Source organism: Schistocerca serialis, chromosome 8, assembly GCF_023864345.2.
Source record: "Schistocerca serialis cubense isolate TAMUIC-IGC-003099 chromosome 8, iqSchSeri2.2, whole genome shotgun sequence".
NCBI classification, from domain to species: domain Eukaryota; kingdom Metazoa; phylum Arthropoda; class Insecta; order Orthoptera; family Acrididae; genus Schistocerca; species Schistocerca serialis.
In genome coordinates, this window is record NC_064645.1 from 314,344,811 (window position 1) to 314,366,995 (window position 22,185).

The 22,185-nt window shown below is 43.9% G+C and overlaps 1 protein-coding gene across 1 annotated transcript in view; it reads left to right on the forward strand.

Annotated features, from left to right (window-relative positions):
* LOC126416993 (inactive dipeptidyl peptidase 10-like) overlaps positions 1–22,185 on the forward strand; it is a 1,159,463-nt gene that overhangs the window by 728,474 nt on the left and 408,804 nt on the right. The gene's annotated exons all lie outside the window — the stretch shown is intronic.

The window sequence follows — 22,185 nt, forward strand, 5'->3', positions numbered from 1 at the left end:
GTAAATCGTCCACAACAGACTTGGGGTTCAAAAGTTTGTGCAAGATGGGTCCCAAACCAACTTACACAATAGCATAAACAAACGCGCTTGGACATCTGAAAAAAACATTTGGGTCGCTATGGTAACGAAGGGGACAACTTCTTAGACAGGATCATTACTGGTGACGAAACATAGATTCATCATTAAGAGCCGGAGAGTAAATTGCTGAGTATGAAATGGAAACATCCAAATTCGCCGTGCAAGAAAAAGTTCAAGACCCAACCGTCCGCAGGAAAACTGATGCTTACGGTTTTTTGGGACGCACAAGATCCAGTACCGGAACATTACGGGGAGAGAGGCACAACAATAAACAGTGTACGTTACAGTGAGATGCTTACTGCCAGGTTAAAGCCTGAAAATCTAAGCAAACGCCGAGGATTGCTGTCAAAAGGTGTTGTGTTGTTGCACGACAATGCCCGTCCGAATACTGCTGCCCATACTGCTGAAACGCTCCAGAAACTCAAATTTGAAGTACTGGAACATTTTCCATATAGTCCCGATCTTGCGCCTTCTGACTATCACTTGTTTGGTCCACTCAAACAAGCATTACGGGGTCGTCGATTTGCCTCGGACGAAACAGTGAAAGAAGCGGTGCATTCCTGGCTCGCAGCTCAACCGAGAACCTTCTTTTATGAGGGAACCAGGGAGCTTGTACAACGATGGACCAAGTCCGTTGAAACGCAAGGAGATTATGCTCTTGTAAGTTTCCTATTTAATTACAATAAAATTTTATAACTACTTTGAGGATAATAATTGACTTACCCTCGTATATACTAGTTTGTGGAACAAGTGCCCTACGTTATATGGCAGACCAGTTCTCGCTGGAAAAGCAGTCGGAAAGAAAATGCCAGTTGAGAAGCGCATGTTCGCTGTCTCGGTGCGATACAGGATAGCTGCAGCAGTCGATACCAGACTCGAACGTCTGTTTACTTCTGCTGTTTGTCCGTTGTGTAGTTGCGAACGGAATGTGATTAGGGGACACAGGGGTACCGGTCACGAGATACTAACGGTGCCACATCCAGTGTCTCACTACTGTTGCCAAGTAAACTGGCATTCAGACAGGTACAACGGCTGTGAAGCTGTTTGTTCCGTTAACATCTAGGCAATAGCAGCGTGTCCATTTGCGTGTTCTCTCTCTCTCTCTCTCTCTCTCTCTCTTTCTCTCTCTCTCTCTCACACACACACACACACACACACACACACACACACACACACACGCGTGCGCGGGCGGCAGTATGGTGTACAATGTGAATCCATAGCCCACTGACGAAATTTTAGAGGTTCTTCAGGGATTATTTTTGAAAATATTGTTGCGGATTGTCAGCGGTCAGAACAGAATATTGAAATTAATTATAAAACATTCTAGTCGGTAAAGACACGTTTATTAAAAGGTAACCAGTTTCCATTATTACATGCTCATCTCCAGATCTTCAAAACAGTCATAAGATACAGGATGTAAATTAGAGGCATACATAAAAATAACTTTAAATTAGGTATATAATTACTAAACGTAGGTATACCCATCTTGATGGGCACTGGCTGTAAACGGAGCTGGATCGTCTGAGTGACGATAGTGAACTTCTGGAGAGAACAGCGCAGCTATTTTTTAAATACTGAAATCTGCATCTACTGCTGACAGCATGATGACAACGCTAGCCGTCAGGTTTAAGTCGAGAGAATTAAAGTCAAAAAGAAGTACTTACCAACAAATATAACTCCAAAATTACGTAGAATAACTCTATAATAAAGAAGAAAGAGCTCGTTAATACAGCTATTGTCAAATAAATTAAGAACTTTTCAAAGGAAACGAATAAACATTGCCGGCCGGTGTGGCCGAGTGGTTCTAATCGTTTCAGTCTGGAACCGCGCGACAGCTACGGTCGCAGGTTCGAATCCTGCCTCGGGCATGGATGTGTGTGATGTCCTTAGGTTAGTTAGGTTTAAGTAGTTCTAAGTCTAGGGGCCCCCATGAACCATGGACCTTGCCGTTGGTGGGGAGGCTTGCGTGCCTCAGCGATACAGATGGCCGTACCGTAGGTGCAACCATAATGGAGGGGTATCTGTTGAGAGGCCAGACAAACATGTGGTTCCTGAAGAGGGGCAGCAGCCTTTTCAGTAGTTGCAAGGGCAGCAGTCTGGATGATTGACTGATCTGGCCTTGCAACACTAACCAAAACGGCCTTGCTGTGCTGGTACTGCGAACGGCTGAAAGCAAGGGGAAACTACAGCCGTAATTCTTCCCGAGGGCATGCAGCTTTACTGTATGGTTAAATGACGATGGCGTCCTCTTGGGTAAAATATTCCGGAGGTAAAATAGTCCCCCATTCGGATCTCCGGGCGGGGACTACTCAGGAGGACGTCGTTATCAGGAGAAAGAAAACTGGCGTTCTACGGATCGGAGCGTGGAATGTCAGATCCCTTCATCGGGCAGGTAGGTTAGAAAATTTGAAAGGCGAAATGGATAGGTTGAAGTTAGATATAGTGGGAATTAGTGAAGTTCGGTGGCAGGAGGAACAAGACTTTTGGTCAGGTGAATACAGGGTTATAAATACAAAACCAAATAGGGGTAATGCAGGAGTAGGTATAATAATGAATAAAAAAATAGGAGTTCGGGTAAGCTACTACCAACAGCATAGTGAACGCATTATTGTGGCCAATATAGACACGAAGCCCATGCCTACTACAGTAGTACAAGTTTATATGCCAACTAGCTCTGCAGATGATGAAGAAATTGATGAAATGTATGATGAGATAAAAGAAATTATTCAGGTAGTGAAGGGAGACGAAAATTTAATAGTCATGCGTGGCTGGAATTCGAGAGTAGGAAAAGGGAGAGAAGGAAACATAGTGGGTGAATATGAATTGGGGGAGAGAAATGAAAGAGGAAGCCGTCTGGTAGAATTTTGCACAGAGCATAACTTAATCATATCTAACACGTGGTTCAAGAATCATAAAAGAAGGTTGTATACATGGAAGAATCCTGGAGATACTAGAAGGTATCAGAGAGATTATATAATGGTAAGACAGAGATTTAGGAACCAGGTTTTAAATTGTAAGACATTTCCAGGGGCAGATGTGGACTCTGACCACAGTCTATTGGTTATGAACTGTAGGTTAAAACTGAAGAAACTGCAAAAAGGTGGGAATTTAAGGAGATGGGACCTGGATAAATTGACTAAACCAGTGGTTGTACAGAGTTTCAGGGAGAGCATAAGGGAACAATTGACAGGAATGAGGGAACGAAATACGGTAGAAGAAGAATGGGCAGCTCTGAGGGATGAAGTAGTGAAGGCAGCAGAGGATCAAGTAGGTAAAAAGACCAGGGCTAGTAGAAATCCATGGGTAAGAGAAGAAATATTGAATTTAACTGATGAAAGGAGAAAATATAAAAAAGCAGTAAATGAAGCAGGCAAAAACGAATACAAACGTCTCAAAAATGAGATCGACAGGAAGTGCAAAATGACTAAGTAGGGATGGCTGGAGGACAAATGTAAGGGAGTAGAGGCTTATCTCACTAGGGGTAAGATAGATACTGCCTACAGGAAAATTAAAGAGACCTTTCGAGAAAAGAGATCCACTTGTATGAATATCAAGAGCTCAGATGGAAACCCAGTTCTAAGCAAAGAAGGGAAAGCAGAAAGGTGGAAGGAGTATATAGAGGGTCTATACAAGGGCGATGTACTTGAGGACAATATTATGGAAATGGAAGAGGATGTAGATGAAGATCAAATGAAAGATACGATACTGCGTTAAGAGTTTGACAGAGCACTGAAAGATCTAAGTCGAAACAAGGCCCCGGGGGTAGACAACATTCCATTAGAACTACTGACAGCCTTGGGAGAGCCAGTCCTGACAAAACTCTACCATCTGATGTGTATGAGACAGGCGAAATACCCTCAGACTTCAAGAAGAATATAATAATTCCAATCCCAAAGAAAGCAGGTGTTGACAGATGTGAAAATTACCGAACAATCAGTTTAATAAGTGACAGCTGCAAAATACTAACGCGAATTCATTACAGACGAATGGAAAAACTGGTAGAAGCCGACCTCGGCGAAGATCAGTTTGCATTCCGCAGAAATGTTGGAACACGTGAGGCAATACTGACCCTACGACTTATCTTAGGAAATAGATTAAGGAAAGGCAAACCTACATTTCTAGCATTTGTAGTCTTAGAGAAAGCTGTTTACAATGTTGACTGGAATACTCTCTTTCAAATTCTGAAGGTGGCAGGGGTAAAAAAACAGGGAGTGAAAGGCTATTTACAATTTGTACAGAAACCAGATGGCAGTTATAAGAGTCGAGGGGCATGAAAGGGAAGCAGTGGTTGGGAAGGGAGTGAGACAGGGTTGTAGCCTGTCCCCGATGTTATTCAATCTGTATATTGAGCAAGCAGTAAAGGAAACAAAAGAAAAATTCGGAGTAGGTATTAAAATCCATGGAGAAGAAATAAAAACGTTGAGGTTCGCCGATGACATTGTAATTCTGTCAGAGACAGCAAAGGATTTGGAAGAGTTTTTGAACGGAATGGACAGTGTCTTGAAAGGAGGATATAAGATGAACATCAACAAAAGCAAAACGAGGATAATGGAATGTAGTCGAATTAAGTTGGGCGATGCTGAGGGAATTAGATTAGGAAATGAGACACTTAAAGTAGTAAAGAAGTTTTGCTATTTGGGGAGCAAAATAACTGATGATGATCGAAGTAGAGAGAATATAAAATGTAGACTGGCAATGGCAAGGAAAGCGTTTTCTGAAGAAGAAAAATTTGTTAACGTCGAGTATAGATTTAAGTGTCAGGAAGTCGTTTCTGAAAATATTTGTATGGAGTGTAGCCATGTATGGAAGTGAAACATGGACGATAAATAGTTTGGACAAGAAAAGAATAGAAGCTTTTGAAATGTGGTGCCACAGAAGAATGCTGAAGATTAGATGGGTAGATCACATAACTAATGAGGAAGTATTGAATAGAATTGGGGAGAAAAGGAGTTTGTGGCACAACTTGACAAGAAGAAGGGACCGGTTGGTAGGACATGTTCTGAGGCATCAGGGGATCACGAATATAGCATTGGAGGGCAGCGTGGAGGGTAAAAATCGGAGAGGGAGACCAAGAGATGAATACACTAAGCAGATTCAGATGGATGTAGGTTACAGTAGGTACTGGGAGATGAAAAAGCTTGCACAGGATAGAGTAGCATGGAGAGCTGCATCAAACCAGTCTCAGGACTGAAGACAACAACAAGAAGTCTAGGGGACTGATGACCTCAGATGTTAAGTCTCATAGTGCTCAGAGCCATTTGACCATTTTTTTTAATAAACATTGCATCTGTTGCGTATAGTTTGCTCTCTTGGACATCGTAATTATTTTTGCAGTATGTCCCTGGAGGGTAACCTATACACAGAGAACACGACGTTTATTTGTTACATTTTTAAAGTTCTTATATATTTCTTTGACTGTGTTAACAAGCTGTTTCTCCTTTATTATAAAATTATTCTACGTAATTTTGACTTCCTATTTACTAATAAGTACATATTTTCGTACATAATTTTCTCAACTAACACCTGACTTGCTGACGCTGGTATTATGCTGTCAGGCGTAGACCGGGAGTTCACTATTTAAAGAAAATAGCTGCGCTTCTCTCTCCAGCAGTTTACTCACGTCATTAAGACGCTCCTGCTGCGTGTACGGCCATTGTCTATCAACATGCGTATATCTGTTTCTTTTAATTATATAGCTAATTTTAAGTTCTTTTGTTGTATACCTCTAATCTACACTCCTGGAAATGGAAAAAAGAACACATTGACACCGGTGTGTCAGACCCACCATACTTGCTCCGGACACTGCGAGAGGGCTGTACAAGCAATGATCACACGCACGGCACAGCGGACACACCAGGAACCGCGGTGTTGGCCGTCGAATGGCGCTAGCTGCGCAGCATTTGTGGACCGCCGCCGTCAGTGTCAGCCAGTTTGCCGTGGCATACGGAGCTCCATCGCAGTCTTTAACACTGGTAGCATGCCGCGACAGCGTGGACGTGAACCGTATGTGCAGTTGACGGACTTTGAGCGAGGGCGTATAGTGGGCATGCGGGAGGCCGGGTGGACGTACCGCCGAATTGCTCAACACGTGGGGCGTGAGGTCTCCACAGTACATCGATGTTGTCGCCAGTGGTCGGCGGAAGGTGCACGTGCCCGTCGACCTGGGACCGGACCGCAGCGACGCCCGGATGCACGCCAAGACCGTAGGATCCTACGCAGTGCCGTAGGGGACCGCGCCGCCACTTCCCCCCAGCAAATTAGGGACACTGTTGCTCCTGGGGTATCGGCGAGGACCATTCGCAACCGTCTCCATGAAGCTGGGCTACGGTCCCGCACACCGTTAGGCCGTCTTCCGCTCACGCCCCAACATCGTGCAGCCCGCCTCCAGTGGTGTCGCGACAGGCGTGAATGGAGGGACGAATGGAGACGTGTCGTCTTCAGCGATGAGAGTCGCTTCTGTCTTGGTGCCAATGATGGTCGTATGCGTGTTTGGCGCCGTGCAGGTGAGCGCCACAATCAGGACTGCATACGACCGAGGCACACAGGGCCAACACCCGGCATCATGGTGTGGGGAGCGATCTCCTACACTGGCCGTACACCACTGGTGATCGTCGAGGGGACACTGAATAGTGCACGGTACATCCAAACCGTCATCGAATCCATCGTTCTACCATTCCTAGACCGGCAAGGGAACTTGCTGTTCCAACAGGACAATGCACGTCCGCATGTATCCCGTGCCACCCAACGTGCTCTAGAAGGTGTAAGTCAACTACCCTGGCCAGCAAGATCTCCGGATCTGTCCCCCATTGAGCATGTTTGGGACTGGATGAAGCGTCGTCTCACGCGGTCTGCACGTCCAGCACGAACGCTGGTCCAACTGAGGCGCCAGGTGGAAATGGCATGGCAAGCCGTTCCACAGGACTACATCCAGCATCTCTACGATCGTCTCCATGGGAGAATAGCAGCCTGCATTGCTGCGAAAGGTGGATATACACTGTACTAGTGCCGACATTGTGCATGCTCTGTTGCCTGTGTCTATGTGCCTGTGGTTCTGTCAGTGTGATCATGTGATGTATCTGACCCCAGGAATGTGTCAATAAAGTTTCCCCTTCCTGGGACAATGAATTCACGGTGTTCTTATTTCATCTTCCAGGAGTGTATGTACTGTACCATATTACTGTTTTGAAGGTCTGAAGATGATCATGTGATGATCGAAACCCGTCATCTCGAAATAAGCGTGAATAAATGTGCCTTTGCGATCGATCGATACTATTTTATAATTAATTTCAAATCTTTAGAGATATTTTGGTATAAGGGAACCGTGCCTTCGTTGGCTCTGTACAGAATAGCAATTTAATTGTGATTCACTCGGTTCGTCACCTCATTTACCTTTCTTTCTGTGAAAGTACCAGCAGTGAAAAACACTAATGTACAATCACAAAAATCTACAATGCGAAACACAAAGTAACGCAACGACCCTCAGATGCAAAATTTCTGTGAAGTGAGTCCCCTCACTGCGGTAACCGCACAACATAGCTTCACTGCGACGCTCTTCCACTACATTCAGTGATCCCACTTGTAGGGAATATATCGACCAACTCTTCACCACTAAACCCATCCACACCCCTATGTATCGCTTTTAATATACAATTTTCTCGGCCAGAAAAACTTACGCAAGACATCTCCGAAAAAGTGATGTTGTTGTGGTCTTTAGTCCAGAGACTGGTTTGATGCAGCTCTCCATGCTACTCCATCCCGTGCAAGCCTCTTCATCTCCGAGTACCTACTGCAACCTACGTCCTTCTCAATCTGCTTAGTGTATTTATCTCTTGGTCTCCCTCTATGATTTTTACCCCCCAAACCTCCCTCCAGTACAAAACTGGTGATCCCTTGATGCCTCAGAACGTATCCTACCAACCGACCCCTTCTTCTAGTAAGTTCAACTAAATACCTAGGAATTACAATTACGAATAACTTAAATTTGAAGAAACACACAGAAAATGTTGTAGGGAAGGCTAACCAGAGACTGCGTTTTATTGGCAGAGCACTCAGAAAATGTAACAGATCTACTAAAGAGAGAGCCTACACTATAGTTGTCCGTCCTTTTTTAGACTACTGCTGCGCGGTGTGGGATGCTTACCAGATAGGATTGACGGAGTACGTCGAGAAAGTTCAAAGAAGGGCAGCACGTTTTTCATTCTCGCGAAATAGTGCAGAAAGTGTCATTTAAATGACGCAGGATCTGGGGTGGACATCATTAGAACAAAGGCGTTTTTCGTTGCGGCGGAATCCCCTCACGAAATTCCAATGACTAACTTTCTCCTCCGAATGCAAAGATATTTTGTTGACGTCGACCTACATAGGGAGGAACGATCAACATGACAAAATAAGGGAAATCAGAGCTCATACGGAAAGATATAGGTTTTCATTCTTTCCTCACGCTATACCAGATTGGAATAATTGAAATTCTTCCAATCCATATGTGGCATACAGCAAACCAGTGCTTAACAGTATTGGTTAAAAACAATCTTGGTTGCAATTTCAGTTTTTTATTTTTCATCGACGCGTTTCGCCTTATTTAGGCATCTTCAGAGTATCTACATAGAAAACAGAGAACAAATATATCTATTTAAGAATCACGATCTTGTTGTGCAGACCTGGATAACCTATAAGTATGTATAAACAGAGCACCTATTGAAAGAGCAAATACCTTAATTTGGTATTTCTTAGAAGAATCCATTAGTCAATGTAGCCAAAGGGCATCGTCAAATATATCAGGCCAACATCGCCTTCGTTAAATTCAGTAAAAACTAGAAATATAAAGTAGTAAAATCATTATCTTTTCTAGATGGACGCGAGAGGAACTAAGATCTGCATAACGCGATCCCGTTATCCAGGTCTGCACAACGCGATCGCGATTCTTAAATAGATGTATTTGTTCTCTGTTTTGTATGTAGATAACCTGAAGATTCCTAAATAAGGCGAAACGCGTCGTTGAAAAATAAAAAACTAAAATTGCAACCAAGACTGTTTTTTAACCAATACTGGAATAATTGAGAATCGTGAAGGTGGTTCGATGAACCCTCTGCCAGGACTTAAATGTTATTTGTAGAGTATCCATGCAGATTTGGATTTAGGTGTAGATGTTGTATCGTATTTACATTGTCCAATGACAGAACGTTCTCTGTATCACTCACAGATCCATTCATTACTCAGTGCTATTCAGAGATGTACAGTACAATACGATGGACCAGTACCGGTATAATTTCGCAGCAGTCACTGACATGCACCTTGCATATAGAGGAGTACGTTGCAATGCTCTCGCTACTAAAAGGCTGTACAGGGAACGATTTCCTAACAGGCATCATCCGTCACAGGGAGTGTTTATTTCTCTCGATCGACAGTGTGGGAGACTGATTCATTGGAAAGAAGATACGACGGATCTGGTAAAATGAGGACCACACGTACACCCGATTTTGAAATGGAGATGCTGGAACGTGTTGCGGACCGACAACTAGTACTCGTCGTAATGCACGTGAAATGGGCGCTGCACATACTAGCGTGTGACGAGTACTCCACGAACAACAATTACACCCAAATCACCCACAACGAGTACGTGGAATGCTTGCGACTGACTCTGCACCAAGGGTCGTGATGTGTCAGTGGTTGCTCCAACAATGGACTGATTGACCAGATTTCCTCAAACTCGAGCTGTTTATTGACAAGGCCTCATTTGATCGTGATGGTATTTCGAACAGCAGAAATAGCTATGCGTGGGATGTGGGAAAACCTCATGCGGTTGTAGAGACACCATCAAATAGTTGTGCTGTGAATATCTGGATCGGCAATGTAGGTGACAATGTCATTGGGCCATATCTTCTACCTGGCCGTCTGAATGGCCGACCGTACTTGAGGCTGGTGCATAGAGCGCTACCTGCGTTGCTGGAGAACATACACTTGACTGTTCGTGAGAGAATTGTGGATACAACATGACGGCGCATCGCCTTATTTCAGTGTGGATGTCCACAAGCATCTCAGTGCTGTGTTTCCTTTCGCTGGATTAGAAGCGGAGGTAGTATTCCATGGCCTGCGAAGTTACCCGACCTGAACCCATTTGTGTACGTGACGCTATTGGATACGGAGATGGAATTAGTTGCCAGAATTGGAGCTGCCTTTTATGTGATTCGAAAACCACCAGGGATATTTGTCAGTGTGGGTCAGAATCTTGTTCGTCCATGTCATGGTTGCATCGAGGTTGATGGCCGTCTCGTGATGACTGGGTGTTGTGTGCTGTCCTTAGGTTAGTTAGGTTTAAGTAGTTCTAAGTTCTAGGGGACTGATGACCATAGATGTTAAGTCCCATAGTGCTCAGAGCCTTGATGGCCGTCAGTTTCAGCACATTTTGTAAGATACAGTACAAACGGTACGTCCATTGTGTCAATGATGGTATTTGCAGTTAACTGTAACTAATATAAATACAAAAGTGTAGTATCATTACCACAGATACTACTACAACGCAGCGCCAACACAAGGTTGGCAGCCCATCGTCTGCCGGCCGGAGTGGCCGTGCGGTTCTAGGCGACACAGTCTGTAGCCGTGCGACCGCTACGGTCGCAGGTTCGAATCCTGCCTCGGGCATGGATGTGTGTGATGTCCTTAGGTAAGTTAGGTTTAATTAGTTCTAAGTTCTAGGCGACTGATGACCTCAGAAGTTAAGTCGCATAGTACTCAGAGCCATTTGAACCAGCCCATCGTCTGCCGAGCACAGCGCACTCTTGCGGGCTGTGCAGCTCGACGGAACTGGAGTGTGCCTCGTTCACTTCTTAGCTAGATTTCAACCTAAGCAGATGCACTTTCATAATCGGCCCTCAGCCACTTCTGTAATGTTTGCATTGATTCTCTGAGGAGGCCCCATGAGGCTTAAACCCTGAGAATATGTTGTATTGTTTCATGGTATTCCATGTTACGACATTGTCAGTTCATAGCCGCAGCCGCAGTCCTTCAAACTACTGAAGAGAAGTAATTTAATTGTACTATGTGTTTCTTGAATAATAATCCTTCTCTCTAACATTGTGACGTACCGCATATTATTGTAACCTGAACGCCTTCACCTCCGTTCAACTCGACCTCCTACTTATTTGCATTTAGTGACGATCTGAAAACACCCAAGCGTTTTGTGCCTCTAAACAGTGAGACACAATAAAAAGTACAGAGTAATGTGATTTTATTCCTATTATCTCCTTAAGCTGGCTGCTCCGAACCCATATTCCCTAACTTATATTGTTCAAGGGAGCATTCTCTATGTCCTGTTACATTTTTGCACGCTCTTCCGGAAACACCCTGTATAGGCACTGACATATAGGCAAGCAATTAGTGTGGCATCCTGTCTTTCTGACGTGCATGGGAGAAATGCGAAAACGTGAACTGTGGCGACGTTGTTACTAAATGCTTTGAAACAGGACCAATGTGGTGTTATTCTTTTCTTGGCTGCCGAAGAACAAACACCGGTAGACATGCATTGGATAGTGAAGAATGTGTATGAGGTAGCATGTTTGTCGAAAACGAAATGCGACAGGAATTACTGCTGCTCCATCATAACGCACGTCCCCATGTCGCAAATGCCGCAACGCAGAAGTTACGCCAAGTCAAGTGGAAGAGACTCGAGCAGTCACCCTGCTCTCCTGACGTCCCCCCATGCGATTATCACTCTTTCGGTCCTTTGAAGGGTCGACGATTCCTTTCTGACGAGGCTATGCAGCAGGCTGTTCCGGGGTTCAGAATGAGATTTTCACTCTGCAGCGGAGTGTGCGCTGATATGATAGGTTCGCAGGAGAGCTTCTGTAAAGTTTGGAAGGTAGGAGACGAGATACTGGCAGAAGCAAAGCTGTGAGGACGGGGCGTGAGTCGTGCTCGGTTAGCTCAGATGGTAGAGCACTTGCCCGCGAAAGGCAAAGGTCCCGAGTTCGAGTCTCGGTCCGACACACAGTTTTAATCTGCCAAGATGTTTCAGTTCCGGGGTTCTTCACGCAACGGGACATAGTGTTTATATTCAACCTGGTACGTCTTTGGGATGATTGTCTGAATATTCAAGACGATTTTGCCTGATTGGGATGCCGATTCTGGACTGCATGGTCTTCGAACTGAAACTTTTTAGTCGGTCCTTATAGATTACAGTGGACGAATACACACGAGGGTGGCAGGGATGCTTAGGATATCAACAACTAACTTGAAAAAAGAGTTGGAAGATCAGACTAATTTTTTTTTTGTTCTGATAGCTAAGGCTGTCCCTACCACATCACAAAGTTCATCAGATGGTGCAACATGTCGTCAAATAACGAACTGAGAAAACACGCATCATAGCTAGAAATGAATACGTAATGAAAAATCCTCTTGTAAGAACGGTCCCTTAAGGATGACAGCCGTGAAACTGTTGATAAATCGTTCTACTGATCGACATCCGGCAGTTTATGCTATGAACTATTTCATGCTGTACATTCACGTGGAAGCAGCTAAAATAGGCCACCTAAATTACCGGGTGATCAAAAAGTCAGTATAAATTTGAAAACTGAATAAATCACGGAATAATGTAGATAGAGAGGTACAAATTGACACACATGCTTGGAATGACATGGGGTTTTATTAGAACCAAAAAAAATACAAACGTTCTAAAAATGTCCGACAGATAGCGCTTCATCTGATCAGAATAGCAATAGCAATATTAGCATAACAAAGTAAGACAAAGCAATGATGTTGTTCTTTACAGGAAATGCTCAATATGTCCACCATCATTCCTCAACAATAGCTGTAGTCGAGGAATAATGTTGTGAACAGCAGTGTAAAGCATGTCCGGAGTTCTGGTGAGGCATTGGCGTCGGATATTGTCTTTCAGCATCCCTAGAGATGTCGGTCGATCACGATACTCTTGCGACTTCAGGTAACCCCAAAGCCAATAATCGCACAGGAGGCCAAGCATGACGAAAGTGGCGGCTGAACACACGATCATCACCAAACGACGCGCGCAAGAGATCTTTCACGCGTCTAGCAATACTTTTTTTTTGTTCTAATAAAACCCCATTTCAGTCCAAGCATGTGTGTCAATTCTTACCTCTCTATCTACATTATTCCATGGTTTATTAAGTTTTCAAATTTATACTGACTTTTTGATCACCCGGTATATTCAGAAAGTGCGGTAGTGTACAAAGCTTGAGGGCGAAAGTAATTTTCGCATCATGTGTCACTGCCAAGTAACATGACTCGATGAAACTTGGACCATATAGCATAGTACAAAAATACGAAATGATACGAGACAAATGACACTTTTATTCAGATACAATCATCACACTGAAGTCACCGCCATTTATGCGGTCCCATGGTCCCCCCCCCCCCCCCCCCCCATGAGTTACGAAAGGTTCGACGTAGTTCCTAATACGGTTTGTGATCATCATGGACGGCAGTACATGCTCTGAAACGTGCTCCCACGCTGGCCAAAAAGTCAGTATGCCCGTTCCGTTTGTCCATGAGCGCGGTTAACAACTAGATGAAAGTTGGTACAATTAAACGCGCTGTAGTACGTCTTCCAACGCATCCCAGACGTCAGGCAGGCCAGTCCGTTGACGGCATACCCTTTTGTTCCACGAGCCCATCCCCCTGCGCAGTCTGACGCGGTCACGCATTGGTATCCACAAAAATGAAGTCAGGGTCGAATGCAGCCGTGAGAAGAACCACATGAGATGCAGTACATCGTCGCAATAAAATACACCGGTGATTATACTGCGTTTTAAAAATTTTTATGACGGTACGCAGATGCAAAATTCTGCCTCCCTACCTGCACCACCAGAACGATCACGTTCGCCAGTTTTCTTGGGTGCGTTACGTACTTTCATATGGAGGGGTGTGCGAACACACAGGAAATTATCATCCCATGTGGTGGCTGCCGTTAACACCACAGCACAAATAGCTACATTTGAACTAGTGCCGTTACCAGGGAGCATGGACTGCTGAGGGGATCACATTTCTTTCAGTAGAAATCATGGATATACACTTCTTTTCATGGCCACTGTCGGCACTATAGTCGCGACCTGGGGAGAGCTACCACTCTTTTAGTGTTGTGAAGACGCACAGCGCTGTCAAATGGTTCAAATGGCTCTGAGCACTATGGGACTTAACATCTGAGGTCATCAGTCCCCTAGAACTTAGAACTACTTAAACCTAACTAACCTAAGGACATCATACACATCCATGCCCGAGGCAGGATTCGAACCTGCGACCGTAGCAGTCGCGGGGTTCCGGACTGAAGCGCCTAGAACCACTCGGCCACCAAGGCCGACACAGCGCTGTCAGTACTGGCATCGTGGTGTGGGGAGCCATCTGGTATGACTTCAGCTGACTGCTGGTACTCATTGTGGGCACTCTGACGGCACAACAGTATGTCACGTACGCCTTGCGTCCTCAAGTGTTTCCACTCATATGACATTATTCGGCGGCCGGATTGGCCGTGCGGCTCTAGGCGCTACAGTCTGGAACCGAGCGACCGCTATGGTCGCAGGTTCGAATCCTGCCTCGGGCATGGATGTGTGTGATGTCCTTAGGTTAGTTAGGTTTAATTAGTTCTAAGTTCTAGGCGACTGATGACCTCAGAAGTTAAGTCCCATAGTGCTCAGAGCCATTTGAACCATTTAACATTATTCTGGTGCCATTTTTCGACAGGAAACTGCACGTGAACACTGTCTGCGTGATGTTAAGATACTCCAGTGGCCAACAGTATCTCCACATCTGTGCCCGATACTACACTACTGGCCATTAAAATTGCTACACCACGAAGATGACGTGCTACAGACGCGAAATTTAACTATCAGGTAGAAGATGCTGGGATATGCAAATGATAAGCTTTTTAGAGAGTTCACACAAGGTTGGCACCTACAACGTGCTGACATGAGGAAAATTTCCAACCGATTTATCATACACAAATAGCAGCTGACCGGCGTTGCCTGGTGAAACGTTGTTGTGATGCCTCGTGTAAGGAGGATAAATGCGTACCACCAAGTTTCCGACTTTGATAAAGGTCGGATTGTAGCCTATCGCGATTGCGGTTTATCGTATCGCGACATTGATGTTCGCATTGGTCCAGATCCAATGACTGTTAGCAGAATATGGAATCGGTGAGTTCAGGAGGATAATACGGAACGCCGAGCTGGATCTGAACGGCCTCGTATCACTAGCAGTCGAGATGACAGACATCTTATCCGCATGGCTGTAGCGGATCGTGCAGCCACGTCTCGATCCTTGAGTCAGCAGATAGGGACGTTTGAAAGACAACAACGATCTGCACGAACAGTTCGGCGACGTTTGCAGCAGCATGCACTATCAGCTCGGAGACCATGGCTGCGGTTACCCTTGACGCTGCATCACAGGCAGGAGCGCCTGCGATGGTGTACTCAACAACGAACCTGGGTGCACGAATGGCAAAATGTCACTTTTTCGGATGAATCCAGCTTCTGTTTACAGCATCATAATTGTCGCATCCGTGTTAGGCGACATCGCGGTGAACGCACATTGGAAGCGTGTATTCGTCATCGCCATATTGGTGTATCACCCGGTATGATGGTATGGGGTGCCATTGGTTACACGTCTCGGACCCTCTTGTTCGCATTGACGGCACGTTGAACAGTGGACGTTACATTTCAGATGTGTTACGACCCGTGGCTCTACCCTTCATTCGATCCCTTCGAAACCCTACATTTCAGCAGGATAATGCACGACCGCATGTTGCAGGTCCTGTATGGGCCTTTCTGGATAAAGAAAATGTTCAACTGCTGCCCTGGCCAGCACATTCTCCAAGTCTCTCACCAATTCAAAACGTCTGGTCAATGGTGCCCGAGCAACTGGCTCGTCACAATACGCCAGTCACTACTCTTGATGAACTGTGGTATCGTGTTGAGGCTGCATAGGCGTCTGTACCTGTACACGCCATCCAAGCTCTGTTTGACTCAATGCCCAGGAGTATGAAGGCCGTTATTACGGCCAGAGGTGGTTGTTCTGGGTACTGATTTCTCAGGGACTATGCACCCAAATTGCTGGAAAATGTAATCACATGTCAGTTCTAGTATAATATATTTGTCCAATGCATACCTGTTTATCATCTGCATTTCTTCTTGGTGCAGCAATTTTAATGGCCAGTAGTGTACATGTATCTGATCAGTGGGCGTCAAATCTGTCCCAGTACCAGTATACGGGATATCATGAACCACTTACACTGATTAGCCAGGGTTTTAGGACCCCGTACCTAACAGCTATTATGTCCATCTCTGGTAAGTATAACAGCGACGACACGTTATGGCATGGAATCAATGAGGCCTTCGTAGAGGGAGCTGACGCCACAGTTACTCACACATGTCACATAATTCCCGGAAATTCTTGGTAGGGGCGCGATGAGCTTTGGCGCCACATTCAATCACATCCCAGATCTGTTCGATCGGATTCAGTTCTGGCCAGTAGGGAGGCCAGTACTTCAATTGGATCTTTGCCATTGTGTCCTCGAACCACTCCATCGGACTCCTGCCCTTGTGACGTGCAACATTATCTTGTTGAAAAATGCCACTGCCGTCATAAAGCACGATACCAACATAGTGTTCTAATCGAATGAAGAATCGTAACAGTTTAACAGTTTCTTAGCCCATTTCAGTAGACAAACTAACAACGCATTGAACAAATGGAAAAATACTGATGTAGACATCTCTATACCACCACTATTCATAAGTCTGTTAACCAACCCTTGGATTATGACGCCACGAGGGTAAGATTCACACTTACTATCAAACAACTTGCATCGCCATTTTAATATATTAAATCTGACCTGTAACTGCAAGAACATGATTTTCTAATTCATCAGTTACCAAAATTTGTTTCAGAACATCTACATCTACATACATACTCCGCAATCCACCATACGGTGCGTGGCGGAGGGTACCTCGTACCACAACTAGCATCTTCTCTCCCTGTTCCACTCCCAAACAGAACGCGGGAAAAATGACTGCCTACATGCCTCTGTACGAGCTCTAATCTCTCTTATCTTATCTTTGTGGTCTTTGCGCGAAATATAAGTTGGCGACAGTAAAATTGTACTGCAGTCAGCCTCAAACGCTGGTTCTCCAAATTTTCTCAGTAGCGATTCACGAAAAGAACGCCTCCTTTCCTCTAGAGTCTCCCACGCGCGTTCCTGAAGCATTTCCGTAACACTCGCGTGATGATCAAACCTACCAGTAACAAATCAAGCAGCCCGCCTCTGAATTGCTTCTATGTCCTCCCTCAATCCGACCTGATAGGGATCCCAAAACGCTCGAGCAGTACTCAAGAATAGGTCGTATTAGTGTTTTATAAGCGGTCTCCTTTATAGATGAACCACATCTTCCCAAAATTCTACCAATGAACCGAAGGCGACCATCCGCCTCCCCCACAACTGCCATTACATGCTTGTCCCACTTCATATCGCTCTGCAATTCTACGCTCTAATATTTAATCTACGTGACTGTGTCAAGCGCTACACTACTAATGGAGTATTCATACATTACGGGAGTCTTTTTCCTATTCATCTGCATTAATTTACATTTATCTATATTTAGAGTTATCTGCCATTCTTTACACCAATCACAAATCCTGTGCAAGTCATCTTGTATCCTCCTACAATGACACAACGACGACACCTTCCGGTACACCACAGCACCATCAGCAAACAGCCGCACATTGCTACCCACCCTATCCGAAAGATCATTTATGTAGATAGAAAACAACAGCGGACCTACCACACTTCCCTGGGGCACTCCAGATTATACCCTCACCTGCGATGAACTTCACGTTCTGGACGCGATTACACAAACTGTTGATCTGAATTTGAACTTGGTAAATCTAAACTTGAGAATGGCTCCTGGACTCTAAGAAATGGTTTAAATGGCTCTGAGCACTATGCGACTTAACTTCTGAGGTCATCAGTCGCCTAGAACTTAGAACTAATTAAACCTAACTAACCTAAGGACATCACACACATCCATGCCCGAGGCAGGAATCGAACCTGCGACCGCAGCGGTCGCTCGCCTCCAGGGACTCTAAGAATTCAATGTTCTCCTGTACACTGGTCAGTAAGCCTTAGCGAAAAACACAACAGCAATCATGTCGCCGTCGTTGGCTGCGGCAACTTGTCATGGGCAGCTCAACACGCTACCGAGTCGTAGAAACAGCTCGGTAGGCACAACCTTCTGCTGATGGACGACAAATATTCAACGCATACTACTTGTGTTTTCTTTATCGCATGAAATCTCCAGTTCGCGCCTTGTCTTCGTAATTTGTGCAAAGGCACCTATAACATAAACTCAGCGGCGGACACCGAACATAACACATCCCCCAAAAATTATTTTTAGTTTTGCAGAATAATCAAAATCTGTTTTTTTTTATAGTGTTTGATGCACCAACCACATAACAACCTTCAGTCAGGCTATACACAACTACTTAAGAATTAATCACGTGCCCCACTGACACGAAAGAATTTAAAAGCCTGAGTTTACAGTTAGCACCTGACCTCTCTCACACGCCTTGACATGCACACCTCTTGGTAAGATGACGTAGCTTCGTGATTTTTCTAGGGCCCTAACCTGTCCATACATGGAAACTACAACTTTTGAAAGTTTCCCATAAAACATGGAAATGGGTCGAACATACACAATAATAAAAATATGAAAACAGAAGCTCCATGTTACACACAGAGCATGTTTAGTGGCATAGATATGACATCGCAAATCATTTTCGTCCAACTAAAACAATAGCTGCTGTATGTTTACAGTATGGAGGATTGGGTGTGGTTCTCCACGGATGCGCAGCACTCTCAACTTTGGAGAAGAGAGCCTTCGCCACTTAGAAGAGAACCCGACGACGACTAGTCGGAATATTGCCCACTCCACGAGCTTCTGTAGAACACAACGGTCAGAGCTCATTGTTTCCGCTGTGTACGTACAGTAAAGCGGGAGACTTGAAAGTTACTCGATTTTCAAACTTATTTTACATCCAAACGGTACATATCCGGATACAAGTTCTTCATCAAAAACGTATCTACTAAGCACCCTCTACAAGCCCTAGAAGCTTCTAATGATAACGACATTCGAAGCAAAAACGTACTGTAGACATGAGCTCCAAAATGCAGACCTTAAGAGCTATGAGTAGTTGTTGAACAGTACAGATGTGTTTCACAGTAGCGAAGACGAACAAGAGCTCAACACTTTAAAGAGCATGTTTACTGGAAATTTTTTTCTAGCTTTGGTCCAAACTACCACCTCTCAAAATACGGAAAGCAGAGAGTTTGCAACAGCAGGAATTTATTTCACAGTATCGAAGATGAAGAAGTGCTCATGGCCTTAAGGTACGCGTTTTAGATCCATATTTACTAAACGTTTTCCTTTTTTTTTTTTTTTAGTCTTATGGGACTTAACTGCTAAGGCCATCAGTCCCTAAGCTTACACACTACTGAACCTAAATTATGCTAAGGACAAACACACACACCCATGCCCGAGAGAGGACTCGAACCTCCGCCGGGATCATAAACGTTTTCCTTCTAATGATCGTCCCTCTCATGTCCCTAAATAGTTACCATTCCTGGTGGGACACCCTGAAGTTGTGGCCTGTCTTAACATGTCCTATGAAAAACCTCCATCACTCCAATGGTTGCTACGTGCAGCAGAACTTGTTTCTATCCTGTATAATATTGCTTCTGCAATTTCCGTATATATGGATCTAGCAGTCCCTCGGCTTCTTTCCGCATCTGACAGCTCCTGGAGTCTATTTTTTTGAATGAAACACGAAACTAAGTGATCGTGAAAGTGCCGGGTAAATAAAGAAAAATATGATTTATTTTATAAGTTCTCTTTCATGCGTATTTCTGGTAGCAATGAGAATGAAATAGCATTAAGTGATGTATTTAAGTATATCTCAGTCGGTACTTCTAATCGTAGTGAATATACATGATATTTACATCGATATATGCATTAACCCTCATAATCGCGGATAGGAACGAACACGGCAGCGTCAGAACCAGCGGGATAAATAATGATTCTAAATTCTAATCTTAATGCATCTGGTGAATCTTGCAATAAATCAGCTTCGAATTTTTGCTGTATTGTGGATTCTTTTTTATTGACTACTTCCATGTGATTCTGGACAAGTGAAATTCACATCGTAATAATTACTGCCAATGGTAACATATAGACAGTACTGTGATGTTCCTCAATAATGGCACAATTTTGCGTAAATGTTATAGATACGTAATGATCTGTTCTCATAAAAAAACTTTAACATGTCCCAGTTGATAGACATAACAACACAGAAATAGATTACCAATTAATGAAAGAAAAGAATCAGAAATATATTTATTAGAACACAATTAACTACGCCAACAACAAATGGTATATTCTTTAAAACAAGTGAATGAAGAACATAACTTTGATTCGACTTTAAATCGATTGACATTAAGCCAAGTAGTCCCCTTAAATTATTATAAGAAAAGGCAGGAAGAACAGAAACTTAATGCTATACTGAAAAATGATCATTTAGAGTAACAGAGATGAAAAATTACTACGTGGTGGTTTGACTCACAAAATTTGGGCGATTAAACCGTGGATCCGATTCAGCAACTTTTACAGTTCCCATCAAGTATCCGCAGACTTGAGATATTCCTCTGAATTCGTACCAGCTGCGGTAAATGCGAAACATCAAGACACTTTTATCTGTCTACGATCTACAGATCTGTGATTCTGGAAATATCAGATTATATCGTAGCTGATAGCATTTCCCACTAATCTTTCAATTCCTTTTCCTTCATGTTTTTCTTAACTTCGTAACTTCCTTTCAGAAAAACACAATTAAATCAATAACAATGTCACGTACTAGAATGACAGATACTCAAATAATTATTATTAGAACCGTGAAACCACCGTTCTATAAACCGAAAATGACAAACTGATCATCGCATTTACGTTTTGGTACACAGTCTTCTAAATTCACAAAATTTTGATGCAAAATTTACATACGAAGTGACTGGCGGCGTGCAACGTTCAGAATAGACGTCGCAATCGCACCCTCATTTTACAATCTTTTCTGTCAGTTTGCGGCGGGTCGGGTTACATTTTCGTTCGTTCGTCGTACTGTGCACTGTTCAACTGCAAAAATCCACCTACCTCAGTACAGCGTCCGCTCACCATCCCTTTTCTCAGCAAACGTACGTACTGTTTAGACGTCGGAAAAGCAGCGTTGATAAAAACAACGCATGTACTTGCGTTGCAAGTCCGCCTAAACTCTAGTACCCTGCTGTCCTGCAATTATCTCATAGTACATATCGGGTGGTAATGTTGGTGCTTCTGTCACTAGAAATTGTTGAAAATTCGAAAGCAAGTCTTTCTTATTTGCTTAATCATAGATTTAAATCGGCCATCAAGTCCACATTTACTTAACTAACGAATCTACAAGTCTCAGTTCTCAGTTCATACAACTTCACACGGAAAGCAGCCAGAAATACAAGCCGGCCGGAGTGGGCGAGCGGTTCTAGGCGCTTCAGTCTGGAACAGCGCGGCCGCTACGGCCGCAGGTTCGAATCCTGCCTCGCGCATGGATGTGTGTGATGTCCTTAGGTTAGTTAGGTTTAAGTAGTTCTAAGTTCTAGGGGACTGATGACCTCAGATGTTAAGTCTCATAGTGCTCAGAGCCATTTGAATCATTTTTTAAATTCTGATTAGCTGATCAGTCTGACGGACCAATCAAAATTATCCTTCTAGATCATTCTCTCGGCAAAACTCGCCTAAGCCAATCACTATTCAGAAAAGCATTTGCGTCTTACAAAATGCAAATACTTACATAATGTTAATAAAACAAAACGAAATTAAAATTAATCTTGAAAAAAAATTAGAAAACGATTACTCTGCAAACGGCTATTCGGGTTGCCTTGTTACAAAAGCAATCACACCTAGACATACGTCATCACCAATGTGGGTAAAACACAACTTTCCCACGTTCTACTTACGTAATGTTGTACATAATATTGTACTGAATTTTAACGTATGTCATACATACACACTC